This window comes from Amphibalanus amphitrite, unplaced genomic scaffold (assembly GCF_019059575.1).
Source record: "Amphibalanus amphitrite isolate SeventyFive unplaced genomic scaffold, NRLGWU_Aamphi_draft 001016F_arrow, whole genome shotgun sequence".
NCBI lineage: Eukaryota > Metazoa > Arthropoda > Thecostraca > Balanomorpha > Balanidae > Amphibalanus > Amphibalanus amphitrite.
In genome coordinates this window covers 65,031-78,811 of record NW_024882510.1, presented here as the reverse complement: position 1 = coordinate 78,811, position 13,781 = coordinate 65,031, and positions in this window count along the sequence as shown.

Below are 13,781 nucleotides of genomic sequence, written 5' to 3'. Positions count from 1 at the left end.
GACGTCACTAAATCGTCGACAGCGCCCGTTCGGTAGTTTCCTGCAGGCACCGCTAGGTGGCGTTACGATTGCCTGAACAATGGGTCGTGGAAGTTCAGGGGTAGAAGCGGGCGAAACTTCTAACGAAGGTGGCAGCGAGGGACAACCGTCGGCCCTGAATGTAACTCCTCTTTTTCGGACTCTGGGTGCCGTCGGAGGCGTTCTCGTCACTGATTGGTTGACACCGTCCGGGTCAAGGTCATTAGCGCGACTAGAGCGGGCGGAGCTGCTGCGGTGCGCCATTTTGAAATCGATTGCAGAACTGAATTTGTGCCAGAATGGGACGGACAGGAACGCGTTTGAGGAGCGAGGAGATGAGGCATCTCGCTGAATCCTATTTATGTCCATACTTGAAGACGAAGCTTTGATGTCGTGCTGTTGAACTTCATCATCATGCTTGAACACCGATTCGGGACAGCTAGTTTTGCGGTGTGGGTCCGTTTCTTCCCGCTGAAGCTGATTTGGGGTGACGCAGGAAGACCTCTTCTGGGGCTCCGACGTCTTCGGAGCACCACAGAACTGAGCCAGAGTGTTTACCAACGCTTCGCCCTTTTCGCCTTTGTTCATTGTGTTTTTTTTTCTGAACAGGTTTTAGTGACGAGGTGGACTTGCAGATATAAATGTAAATTATTGAGTTTTATGGACAAACAGCACGGTGCAATGGAAAGGGTCAATTACTTATCATAAATGCCCTTTATACTCAAAGTTTTGCTACGGTTACCGTGTTTCTGGACGTTTCACGGTTGTAAATTTTCCTTGCCGTAAAAAAGTTAAGTTCAGTCTTCAGGAATGGTGCCCGTTTCTCCTGAAGCGAAGCCACCTGCAACAAAGAAACACAAAATAAATGTTTAGTTTAGTGCTATGGTGACGTGAACCATTTCGAGTAGGTAGTCGTGTCCCCAGTGCCCACCTACAATATATAATCAGATTGCTAGTTCTGCCCATACTTTTGGCCGTCTGATAATAAAAAAGGACGATAGAAAATATCCTTTGGCCATCTTCTGGTAATAGAAAAAATGAGCCTTACGACTCCTTCCCGAGAAGGCTCAAGAAATGCTAACTAACATTGCAAGCAATCACGTCGCTCAGCCCAGTTCATAGTCAGATAAACCTTCAAACCGCCTGTCTAATAAACCGTCACGTCAGGGACATGAGCAATAAAGCAGCAATACGCCGTCTCCCGGGAGCACTAAGGGGCGATGCAGAATTTCATTAACTTGGGCCGTATATTGGTAAGGTATTACACGGCGGAGTAAATGTCGTTCAAGAAATGGTGTTCGGTAAATATGGCAAATATGGCAAATATGGCAGTATGGCACGGTAAATATGGCATACATATGACGGAATAATTTGCTGCCGATGAGAACTGCTAACTTGAAACTGAAATATTTTGTACTCTTTATTCACACACCTGCAATTAGAAAACTGGGATGAACTCTAGACAGCGAGTATCGGTGATAGAATTTGTCCATAATGCGCATGTTATTAGGTATACAGTGGCCGTTTTCACGACGGAATAGCAGGCATCTATTTAATCCCCATTTGATCCTTTGGTTCCTCAGGAATTTTAGTAGTTCTTTTTAGTAGGTTCCCCAGCTTTCGAATGAATGGTGCGTTAGTTTGCTATTTTTCTATAAAATATCACATCGATTTACTTTATCTAAGGATTTATCACTAATATCAACATAAAGCGTAAGCACAATTAGGGGAAGTTGGGGCAATGCCGGAGTTGGGGCAAAGCCGAAATTCGAGATATTTCGAAAACCGTAAGACATGGATGCCACCTGTCAGTGATGCTCTGAAGCTTAAGTGACTACAATTATCGCATGTTTGTTACGAGTCGTCATTCGGAATACTTCGACTGTGAGGGCGCCAAGAGCGTTTTCAAGGTACGTTTCCCTTGTACTACATGCGCCTTTGAAGCTGCATTTTTTACTCATTATGCTACCGTTTGTCTGGCCAATTCGGTCAAGTAATCTTTAGCATGTCTTTGCATAAGTGTGCTGCCTATTTGAAGTTTATACAGCACGTTGAAAAGTTATGGGCCTGCAAATGAAAGTATGGCTGGCTGGGGTAATGCCGAAAACGTGCGATTACGCACGTGTTAAAAGCACGCTACGTGGACTTTACTGCTGTAGAATAGCAACGCGTATTTTTAGTCACACAAATTACACTTTCAACCGACACAACGGCATGTTACCTATAAGGAATGATTTACCTGGCATTTTCTTATTATATCACACAATTATAACTTCCAGTGTGCACCGCGTCCTCAAGCTCTTGAAACGTGTGTCAGCTTTGATGAATTCTGGATAAAGTTTGAGATAAAATGGCAAAACATCAATGTCGGCATTCCCCGTAGATCATTTCTCCCATTTTCGGCTTTCCCCGCAGTCCGGGGCAACGCCGAAAAAGTCACTTCTTTGATATTTTTAGTTTGTGCCAGTGGCGGCGGAAGCGGGGGGGCAGCGGGGGCACGGCGCCCCCCCATCTTCCAGGGTGGGGGTGCAAACATATCTTTTTGCCCCCCCAAATTGTTATCGACGAAGTACCACAATACTTCCATACTACGTCATGAACATATGCCAGTTTGGCTGAGTACCTTTTTAAGTTAATAGAGCGAGTAATTTGGAATGGATTGATATTGTTGTCAATGTCGTCGTACATATTTTGATCACATTGGCTAGCATTTTGCAGTGCGAGTGTTACCAACCAAAAAGGTTTGCAATAGCCAATAATTGGCTAACTTTAATGACGTCATTGGTTTAAAGGAAGCAAGTTGTTCAACGCGAATAACAGTCACGGTGACAGCCACAGCGTGCTACACGTATTTGAACTGGACTTGCCGCAGTGGCGCGGGAACCAGAGGGGCGGTTCCCGGGAACCGGCTGGAGGGGCTAGCGGGGGCTGAGCCCCTCCAACTTTTCGGCGGGGGGAGGGCTCGTAATGTAGGTATTTGAGACCCTCCAACCGGAGGAATCGAAATCGGAAATCTACCAACATAATTTCATAGATTTATTACCTTTTCGAAATGTTAACCAGAAACAACCTTCATTATGGAGCGTTCTAACGCAGAAGACTGTGACAACATGTAAGCACATATTCATTCTCTAAATATCATACATTTCCACCAAACGCCCTCCACACATAATGCTCAGAAATCAAGCAGCTATCTACGAGCTACCGGTAACCGGAAGAGTAGGACGGAACGCGAGTGGCCCGGCATGCGGACGTCACAGAAGCGCGTCTGAGCCTGTGGCACACAGGCCTTTCCCCGCGACTCTGCCAGACGCCAGCCGGCATAGACTCGTGAGCCGGGGGGCAGCATGGGGGTAGCCTGCCCCCACAACTCTGGGGCCGTGGGGGGCGCAGGCGCTGCCCCCACAAAGTTTCATAGGGCCAGGAACCGTCGGGGCAGCTTGTCCTCCCTATATTAGCGGCCGTGGGCCTCAAAGAAAAGCTGAATGGAAGACAATACCTATTTAAGTAAAAAAATCCCCCTCTATACCTGATTTGACAGCTCACGTGTGAAAGCTTTAAACGTTTATTCCAAGTTACCAAAAAGGTAGTTCCTTGACTCAGATGAGACGGGATATCTCACTTTTTGCAAATGTTTTCGTTTCGATTTTTCGTTGTAAAGGCCAAGGGGTGAAAAATAAGTGGCCTAAAACCGGTGAGAAAACTAGATTTGGGGGTACCCTAGGTTCCGGGAAGGATCAGGTGTGCCCCCCCCATCCCAAAATACCTTCCGCCGCCTCTGGTTTGTGCGCTTAACGGTATGCGAATTCATCAAATGCGCCTGGTATGTTTGAAAGGCAAAAGACTGGCCTCTCGAATGACGCCAACAAGAATAGCGTATGTTGTCTACCTTGCGTGCTACGGGCGTCAGAAAAAAAGTCTTCGGCGTTCCCCCAACTTCCCCTATACAATTATGAAATTATTAAATACTAGTACAATAGTTAAAAAAAGATACTGAGTTGCCAGGCTACAAAGAATATATTCATTTATGGCGCACGACAGACATTTAGAAAGCAGCGCCCTGTTTTATTGCACGCTGCTAGCCGCTTCCATTGGGTTTTGCAGGCCGACGTCATTGGTCGTTACACGTATGATGTCACGCGACTTGTGGCCTGTCACGACGGCTCTTTAATGATCTCCACTAAATGAATGCAACAATGGCCTTTTAAGTTGATCTCTGTGGCCATCTGTCTATGGAGCGACCAATATGAAAGTTGGGTGAATTTACCGGGGTTACATGACTATGAGCAAGCAAATGTGTATCAGGAATGGATTTAGGTGGAGAATTGCGCTGGACCATGAGTGCTCGAACGCTCCCAATTCCACGCCGGTTTGGCTTTGGAGCCGAGACAGACGGTGCGGGTCAAGGTCACCGCTGGGGTAACGGTGGATTGGCTGCGCCCGAGCACCCGTAACGCGGCACAATTCTCCATCTATGGATTTTCCTATTCGCTCAGCATTGTGATAGGCGTTCGTAATAGCATTTACTCTGCTCATGTACCTATCCCCGGTTATTTAAAAGAAGTTTTTTTGTGGGGGAATATCACGGCTTTAGGTACTCGGTGGCCCTATTCACGACTTTCAAAGAATGCTCCGATAACTAAACACCGCACAGACCTACTGCATTAGTGAATCTGACAGAAGATCTGTGGAATTACATCCCCCCTCACCACACCCCTAAAAACTCATCCAGTGTCCAAAACCACTTTTATCGACTCGTCAAAAAAAAAAAACACACACACACACACATACACACACAAAGCATGGGGCATGTCAGCTCTCAGTTCATTTATCATTGTCTTTACCATGGTTCAATTGCATTGCGCGATTTAAAGCACGTGAGTGCCTATATAGTATATATGTAGAAAATAATATCTACAGCAAAACATCCAAAATTACAAAGGCTACAATGCTTAAAAAGTAGGTTCATCAAGGAAGCCCATTTTAACTTGCGTTGTGTTCCCAACCATGCGATTCCAACGCGGGCTATTCGCAACGTCTGTTAAGGCACGTTAACAACTGACAAGCCGCCACCGCTGCCACTTATTCATAGATGGTTGATATCGCAGCTTGGGCGTCAGCAGCGCGGCCCACAACGCGTCGGCGCCAGCGCACGCAGCTGTTGGCACTCGGCAGCCGGTGTTGTGACTTAACGGCCGGCCGGCCCCATGAAGGAGAAGCTCTTGGTGAAGCTTTGTGATCGCCTCATAGCCGCCTTGGATGTCATCTTTCTTGGCAGATCCATCCGTTCAGATGGTACGGTGCAGTCTGGATAAAGGACGAAGTCCAACGCCGCTAACCCCGCGACCGCCACCCCACAACGTGGCCGCAGACCGAACGGGCGTGAGGGCCGTAAGGGCCACCCCGCCATCCGGTAGGTGGCTGAGCAGCCGGGCGCAGCGGCGCCTGGGCGGCGGCTGCGCTGAGATGAAGTCCCAAACCGCCATGTCGCCATCACCGCCATCACCATTGCTGCAGCTGTTCCCAACCGCCTCAATCGCCGCCGTTTTGCCAGCAGTCGCGCCGCGGAATGGCAGAAGCTCCAGAGTAGCCTCCAGCGCCCCTCTCCGCACGTGTGCAGGTGCACTGCGGCCGCCGGGTCCGACGTCCAGGCAGAACATGATATTTCCATGCTGCTCCGACGGTGGGTTGGTCTTGTTTGGGCGTTCCTCCACTGTGACGTCGGTCACGCCTGCCCCGGCCAGGGCGCAGAGGCCGACGTGTCACCATCCGGTTGCAGTCCTCAGTCGGGTCGCAACGTGTACCTCTTCCGCAGCGTGGAGCGCGCTCCCGCTGGGCAGCGATACAGCCAAAAGTAGCATAGCATGCGGGCGGCCAGCGCTGCGCCGGACAGCGGACCCATGCCGGGGGTAGGCCGGTCTCGGCCATTAGCGGGGTCGTCGGGGCCGAGGCTGTACATACAGCTGGTGACCGCGTGAGCCGCCAATCAAAGCTCACGGCTTATAAGCTCGACGCGGGCATCACACGCCGTCCCGATGGGAGCTCCACGACGCCGCCGCGAACTCCAGCGCGGCTCGCAGCGCGAAGACCAGTACGGACGGCCGGGGCAAACGGCGTGCGGGAGTCGCAGGCGACGTTCTGCGGACAGAAAGGGTTGGGCATAAGCTGGTCGGCAGGACACTCTTGAGCCGAGCCTTTGATGTAATTACAGATGATCCAGAAGCATGCACAGAAATTCATGACACACTATTCTCATTTATGTATTTGCTACATATGATATGATATACCAGCTCATGATCAGTGACGCATTCTGGGCAATATGTTCTAAAGTGAAGTAACTGAAGTTGCAGCTTAAAAGCTTAAAAAAACAGCTTAAAAAACACACACACATTCGATAGCTTATGAGAATAACATGCCTTGTGTGCTTAATGCAGGAAAATATTTTTTCACTTTTTTAGAAACAGCAAAAGAGTTGTCAACAAGCCATGTCAACTATCTAAACAATTTTTATGGAAACTGCTCTAGCTAGCTTAAAGTTCCACAACGTTTCCGGAGCACCGTACCCAAACTCAGTTCATGTTACAAGAAAAGCAGTAATAATGCCTCCTAATTTCAGGGCCTCGGCTAAGGAATTTTGACTACTGGGGCAAATCGTCAAAGTGTGTTGGCGCCCTGCTGGGGGGGGGGGGGGTGTTTGAACACCTGCGGTTTTTCCTGCGGTTTTTCGCGGATATCTCAAAAACGGTGGCGCTCCATCATCCATCAATAAATTTCAGACCAAGGTCATTCAAGATCAGGTCACCAGGTCACTTCAAGTGACCTCACCTCATAAAATGTTTCAATGTATGCCGTAGCTACACCGAGTGACCGATCGCTTTGAAACTTTCAGCGATTGATAAGGGCAACAGCATGTACAAAATTTATATCTCGGAATTTTCATATCGGTGACATAAGGTCAGCTCAACTTTGCGACCTCTATTATACCTAAGTCAATGGGAGAAAATTCAAAACCATCTCTTTTGGACGAAAGTTATTCTAAACACTATAAAACACTGTACGGCCGTCCAGGTAGTGGTTGGTTGCCAACATCACAATAAGCTATCTGCATTGACGAATACGTCTAATGGCTGTTGAAAACCATTGCCAAAGAGTGTGCAAGAACCCTCTTCTCATTTCTATTGAGTCATTCTACAGGAGTGCCTCTGTCATTCAAAGTTATTACACCAAAAGCACACAGGCTAACCAACCACTCTTTTGCTGTACGTGACTTTGACACACTGAACATGAAAATAGCATCCGTGACCCTTGTTTATGCCCCTGAGGTCATCTCAGTTCACGAATGGTGTCTAACAGTTTTTTTTTTTCGCGAATAACTTTTGAAAGACGCATGCTAGAGAGATGAAAATGCCTTAGTTGTGTTTGGCTCGACGATGCAGATCCACTGATAGGCAACATGACAATTTCCGGTCAGATCATGACCTTGACCTGAGGTGGAATTTTTAAGTTGACCTTCAAGGTCAAATTGTAGTTAATTTGATGCGTCTTGACGAGAGGAACACGATGTCGGTAAAAGAAAGCTCGTGCAAGGCATGAGTGAAACGCTATTGCAGAAAACTGTTCCCGAAAAAAAACGTCTATTTTGGTAGTTTTTGCTCCTTGCAGGCAAAACCGTTGACGTTAAGTCAAATCTAAGAGAAATAAACAGAAAGCATGCTAATATGGCTATCAAATGCGCTTTTCCGCGGTGCTGTAGCTCTAATTGGTTCCCGAGTTATGCGTCGGCATTTTGTAAACTGCGATATTCGACCTGAAAATCGGCGAAATTTGGCCTTCACCATGACCTGACCTTTGACCTGACCAAAAAAGTGTCCCAAGTAATTTCGTCATTATTTTTTTACGCTCTTTCGAACGAAGATGGATTATGGGGTGCAAAAAGATATGTTTGCCAATGCACGCCTATGTTTTTGGATGGAAATTGAGGGTGCAGCTGCACACCGTGCATTCCCTCTTCCGCCGCCCCTAATTTCTTGACACAAACGTCTTCAACCGCTCCCGATTGAAAGAATGTACGTTAATATTGATATATTCTCATTTTGTGGAGGCTGGGCAAAGCCTGGCCACTACTGGGGCATTCCTCGACTCTACTGGGGCATTTGCCCCAGTAGTTAACATGTTAGCCGAGGCCCTGCCTAATTTTGAATGAAATATAGGTATGAGTAATTTGATTTGGAAAGCAACAAATTTCCGCACATCATTTTAGCAAAATTACTATTTTCTTCAGCCATCAGGTTACACAAAACTATAGTAAACTTTATTATCTAGTTTACACAAAACCAAAGCCCCGATTTTAACAAATGTAGATAAAATTTAAACAATTTTAAAAAATGTATCGTGGAGAAAATGAAAAGTGTAGATTTGTAAAGCCGGGATATTTCAATTTCACGGATTAGGCACTTAAAGAAATATCTTCACCTTTCTTTGAGCCACCAGCCTTCACCCAAGTTTTACACGAATGTAGTGAAGCAGACAATGTGGCAACTCAAAATTGTGATGGTTTGAGATAATTATGACGGTAAAAGAAAAAGCAACACAAGGTTCCTTACCCTCGTTTTTTTTTCACATGGGTTCAGATGAGACTTCAACTGTTGCCGACCTGAGGAGCTATAGGGACTTGAGCTTTCCAAAACTCAATTTCTAAAGGCACTGAGCAGTGTTTGGCTTTCACACGAATGCGATAGTAAGTTATATGAAGTTGACAAAGCAAGCAAAGCAAAGCATGATGCCCCGCGCGTCCGCCCGCGACCACGCCCCGCGTCCGAATCCCGACCGCCGCGTGACCCGAGGCGCCCGGCGGTCACGTGCCCTACCGGCTGGGACTGCAAACGGCCTTCACCACCATTCTTGTATGACGTCATATCCTACTGAGGTGCTGATTGGTCGGAATTAGATACCTGAAGGTAATATCTGCCGTAGTTATTTTTGTTTCATTGTTTTGCGTGTTTTCTTATATGAAATGTAATTAAAAAATTTGTCATATTTTAATCACCATTAAAACATAACTGAATAGGTATAAAAGAGAACTCGATATATACTTTCCTTGTTTTTAAGAATTCCGGAATTAGATACCCGAGGGAGCAAAGAGGGAGCAAGTTGCCACGCTGATTTAATACCTCATAGTCGAAAGGTGGGCTACTAGAACCAAAAATTGCTGTGTTTGTAAATAAATAAGTGATTTGAGGGCAAAAAATGCCCGGATTTAAACTTCTAAAATTATTTTGAACATAAAATATTTCAGTTTGAGGGATGTTAAGGCCTCTAAGGGTAGGTACTTTTTAGGTATCAAATAAGTTCCTCTGCGAAAGTTCCGTCGTGAAAACGGCCAATATACATTTCTCGAAGACAGTCGAACTAAGGTGTATCTGTACGTAATCGTTGATATATTGACTGTTTCTCGTCTCAGACAAAGCTGCTTAGTGCTTATCGTATAAAGCTGGAAGTCCTGCTTGAGCGCTGCTTATTTCAGTGTTCTGTAAGTTATATCGGCTGACTGTTCGTCTGTGAATGGTCGAATGTTCAAATAAGCAAAATAATTTGCCAGGCTACGTATTTATCACTTATGTCCCCATTTCAAAAGGTCGCCTTTGACACCAACCAGTTTTAATTTTTAATGCTGCCAAGACCACTGCCACCAAGCTCAATAGGACACGATTTGTGAAAAGTTTATCGTAAATGTTAAAAACCAAAGTCAATGAAAAATCATTAATTCGACGATGCGCCTGCTGTATCGATAGCTGCACACATCAAACCTGGATATATAACTAGCAATAAGATGTTTGTCCGGTTGAGAGAAGTCGATCCTATTGCAGACATTTTCAATTTATCTGCGAAATGCATTCATAACTGTCCTGGCATATTAACTCCATAAATATTAACTATTCAATGCTCGTTAGGGGGAACATGTCCGTTAGTTTAACATGTGTAGTATTCGATGGTTTTTCCTCTGCGTTGCCTTTTTCGGAAAAGATAAAAGGTCACTTTCAGGAGTCTTTCAGAAGAAAACTAAGAAACCTATAGGTAATACACTTACACTTAAGCCTATTTTGGGACCGCACTTCTATCACTATGTAGACGCAACCCATGACCGACTGCGCAGTAGCAATGGAGCGCACAATGTCCTGTTCCCGGCTCTGTAAAAAGACGTCAAGATGATACGGGCGCCGAGATTGTGCCGCGCCGTGACCCGCGTGTAATGAGGGTTATCGGAGCAAGTCGGAGTCACGTCAAAAACATTGACCACCGTTCCCGGACTCAGATAATGGGACGCAATATTTGTGTCTACATTTATAACTCCCAGAAGGCACCCTCCTGTGCTTTGAGGCAGAGAGAGCGTCGCGACTCGCGAGCAATTTCTAGAGACGGACTTACTTGCGCGTGGGTGATGCGAATATGTCTCACGCACGATGCGGACACTCTTTGAAGTTGTTCACTCGTCCATTGAATCATTTCCTGATTATTAGAGTCTTCAGTGTGCGGCGTTCTTTCAAGCAGTCAGCGTGATAGGTGAACGACAAAGAAACAGTAATGACTTCCTGAAGGTGAAGCGTGTGGGTAGAATGGTTGTTAGTTATTTAGAAACTAGTAAATCATGCGATTTACCTATTGAGTACACGCGCACTTGCTTATGATGATTTAATGCGTGCATCTTATCGGCAGACTAGGTTGGTACTTGGTGGGCAGATAACAGGTACGAAAAAGGCTCACTTATGATATTTCTGCTTTCCGTCAATCCGTCCAGATTCGCAGTCTGGCTAAAGAAAGTTAGGTAGGTACTAACACGGTTTCCAAACCTGCACATTGCCTCGAGTTTCCGAAGACCCCTTAGACGGATGGTTAAAAAAACGAAATACTAAACTTTCAGTCATTACTATACGGTCACCAGTAATGAGCAAAAATATGAGACTCCTTGCTCCTGCGAGAACCCAGTATTATAACAGGTGGTTGCTTAGCAACGACTGCTTTATTTTACGCAGGGATCGATTAGGTCAGCGGCTACCGGAAGCTCGTTAGTACGTGAGATCGTGCACTGCAGTGCTAACCAGTGTTTGACGCACAGAAGGGGTTAGCCTCTGCCTGACGCTAATGGTACTCGTGTTGGGGGGGGGGGGGGAGGGAGGAGGGTGAGTCAGGGGGCGTCCGGGGGTAGCCACGAGCTAACAATAGTAGGGATTAGTCTCGCACGAGCACAAGCCCAGGCTTAGGTCGCATGCGAATAACATTTACCTAGGTACATCGTTTGGTCTTCGTCGCATATAAAGTGCTGTCGTCGCTCGTGGCACCCCGATGACGCAGTTTACAGCTTGCTGGGATAAAATAGGCTTACGTTGCTTTCCCAAACAATATTGAAATTTAAATACATCGGTAAACGGTATTCAACAGAAAATAACTATCATCCGGTGCGCATTTGGGAGATGAGGCGTGGATAACTGCCCCGTGCGGCTACGGTCATAAACTATGCATCTTTGAGGCCGCATCGCGGAAGCGTTTGATGAAATACCTGATCAGTCATTAAATCTAAGGATAAAGGGGCCTGCGATTTGTAAGCCAGATAGTAGCCATGCATCTTCATGGTGCGTCGCTGCTTCACTAAAAACGTTCACAATTGCATATGATGGTCACTCGAGAAGAAGCGGTCAGGCGCATGTAGCTCACGGGAGTTAATGGCGTTAAATGTATAGTTAATTAGCACAGTTATTAGCTATGCCTGCTTATTCGTAAATGCTTCACTGTGTACCGAGATCCTTACGGTTGCACTTCTCCGTGCATATCTTCCCATGATATGAAACGTATCTCATATAATACAGCATGTTGTACTTCTTCCCAATAAAATAAAGGATAGGACACCGGTCATGATCCAGTTATCCATAGCTGCGATAACTAATAAATGGCCTCAGGAATTGGGTAGCGGGCAATAGCGCCTAGCGGGCAATTTCCCCGATATAACGACCTCAGGGTAAACGCTGATGAAACGTGTTATTATCCTCGGCTACCATCCTTTGGGAAATAACACAAGTCTTCTCCCTGGGGAAATACTGGTGCCACATAAGACGTCATTTTCCTGTTTGATAGATACTTCCCATCCCATAGCTGCATTTGCAGGCATTCCTCAAGCCTCACGGTCCCCGACTTCGAGATTAATACTTTTATTGATCGCCCTTTAGAAAATACGGTGGTAAAAATAAAGGCATTCTTGTGCCTTAGCGCAGAAATACTATTTTATATCACCTTTTAACGGTCAAATACTCGTACCTTTCAAGAAACCTCAATAGCCTAGAGAGTGACCAAAATCACCAAAAAACACGAACATACGAGTACATTACCTACAGAACACAGAAAACGGAACTACAGAAACACATTAGACAATGAGCACACATTACCTACTGCTAGACAATGTAATACCTGAATGCGCAGGCTCCTGGCTGGTGTGTCGTTCACCGAGGAGCGCTCCAAGCCCACCCGTCGGACGTGCCGGTCCCCTCTCGTCTCCGCCGGTGTGTCGAATAAGACGTCGGTGCCGATGTTAGATACATCGTCGGTGGCGACGTTGGAGACATCGTCGGTGGCTATGACGTCAGTGAGCTGGCGAGATGCCGTCGATGGAGATAGAGGTCCGTCAGAAAGAGGGTAGAGGGGTTAGCGGAAAAGAGAGAGGAGCGGTTCAGGAAGGGAAGGGTGGGAGAGAGAGAGAGAGAGAGAGAGAGAGAGAGAGAGAGAGAGAGAGAGAGAGAGAGAGAGAGAGAGAGAGAGAGAGAGAGAGAGAGAGAGAGAGAGAGAGAGAGAGAGAGAGAGAGAGAGAGAGAGAGAGAGAGCTCTGCCCGCCCAGTCACGGCACATTAAAGGAAATAGTTCACTTTTTAACATGGGTTTTGAACTGGAATAGCAGTTCCGTAGCCTGGGCTGAGACGAGCATAAATCAGGAGCTTTTACAGCCCAACGATCACCCTAGGCAAAGATATTCTATTTCTCGTCCCGAAAAAGGTGTCTTGCGTTGAGGATGTGTGCCTTGCATATATTCGCATCCAGTATGAAAAGAGCATGGGTACCGAAAATTCTTCAGAAACTAGAGAAATTATCTACGAGAACTGTAGAGAAATTCTCGTACTGATCAATAAGGACATTCAGCAGCAGCAGATCGCCCAAATGCCGGTGGCCGCGATCATTTCTCTAGTTTCTGAAGAATTTTCGGAACCCATGCTCTTTTCATACTGGATCGCCTGTGCCTTACAGAAACTGAAAAGTTCTTCTTATTATCAAAATATAGAAAATAATCTTTTGTTATAAATAGGTTTTATTTTCTTTGCTGATCATTTTGAACATAAAAAATCATAAATCCATTGCAAAAAAAATAATTTCGTGAAAGTGAACTATTTCCTTTAAATGTTTATCATAAGGCGTGAGGCAATGCATGGAAAGAAATGCATATAGAGCATCAAATGTGATGTAAACCTTTTGCTCCCGGCTGGATCTGCTAATGTATTTGTCTTGAATATAAATGTTACGACTTACGACTAAAAAGGGAACATGCTTACCTGACGGCACCAATGTCAACTACTGAGTTTTTTGATAATCGTCGATTGCATCAGCTTCGTCTCACATCCATTAGCAATTGCCAGGCTCATGATACCCACATGGTGACTACTGACTAGGTATAGGTAATAACTAATAGATATTAACAAATTAAAAGAAATTCAGCTACACAGTGTAAG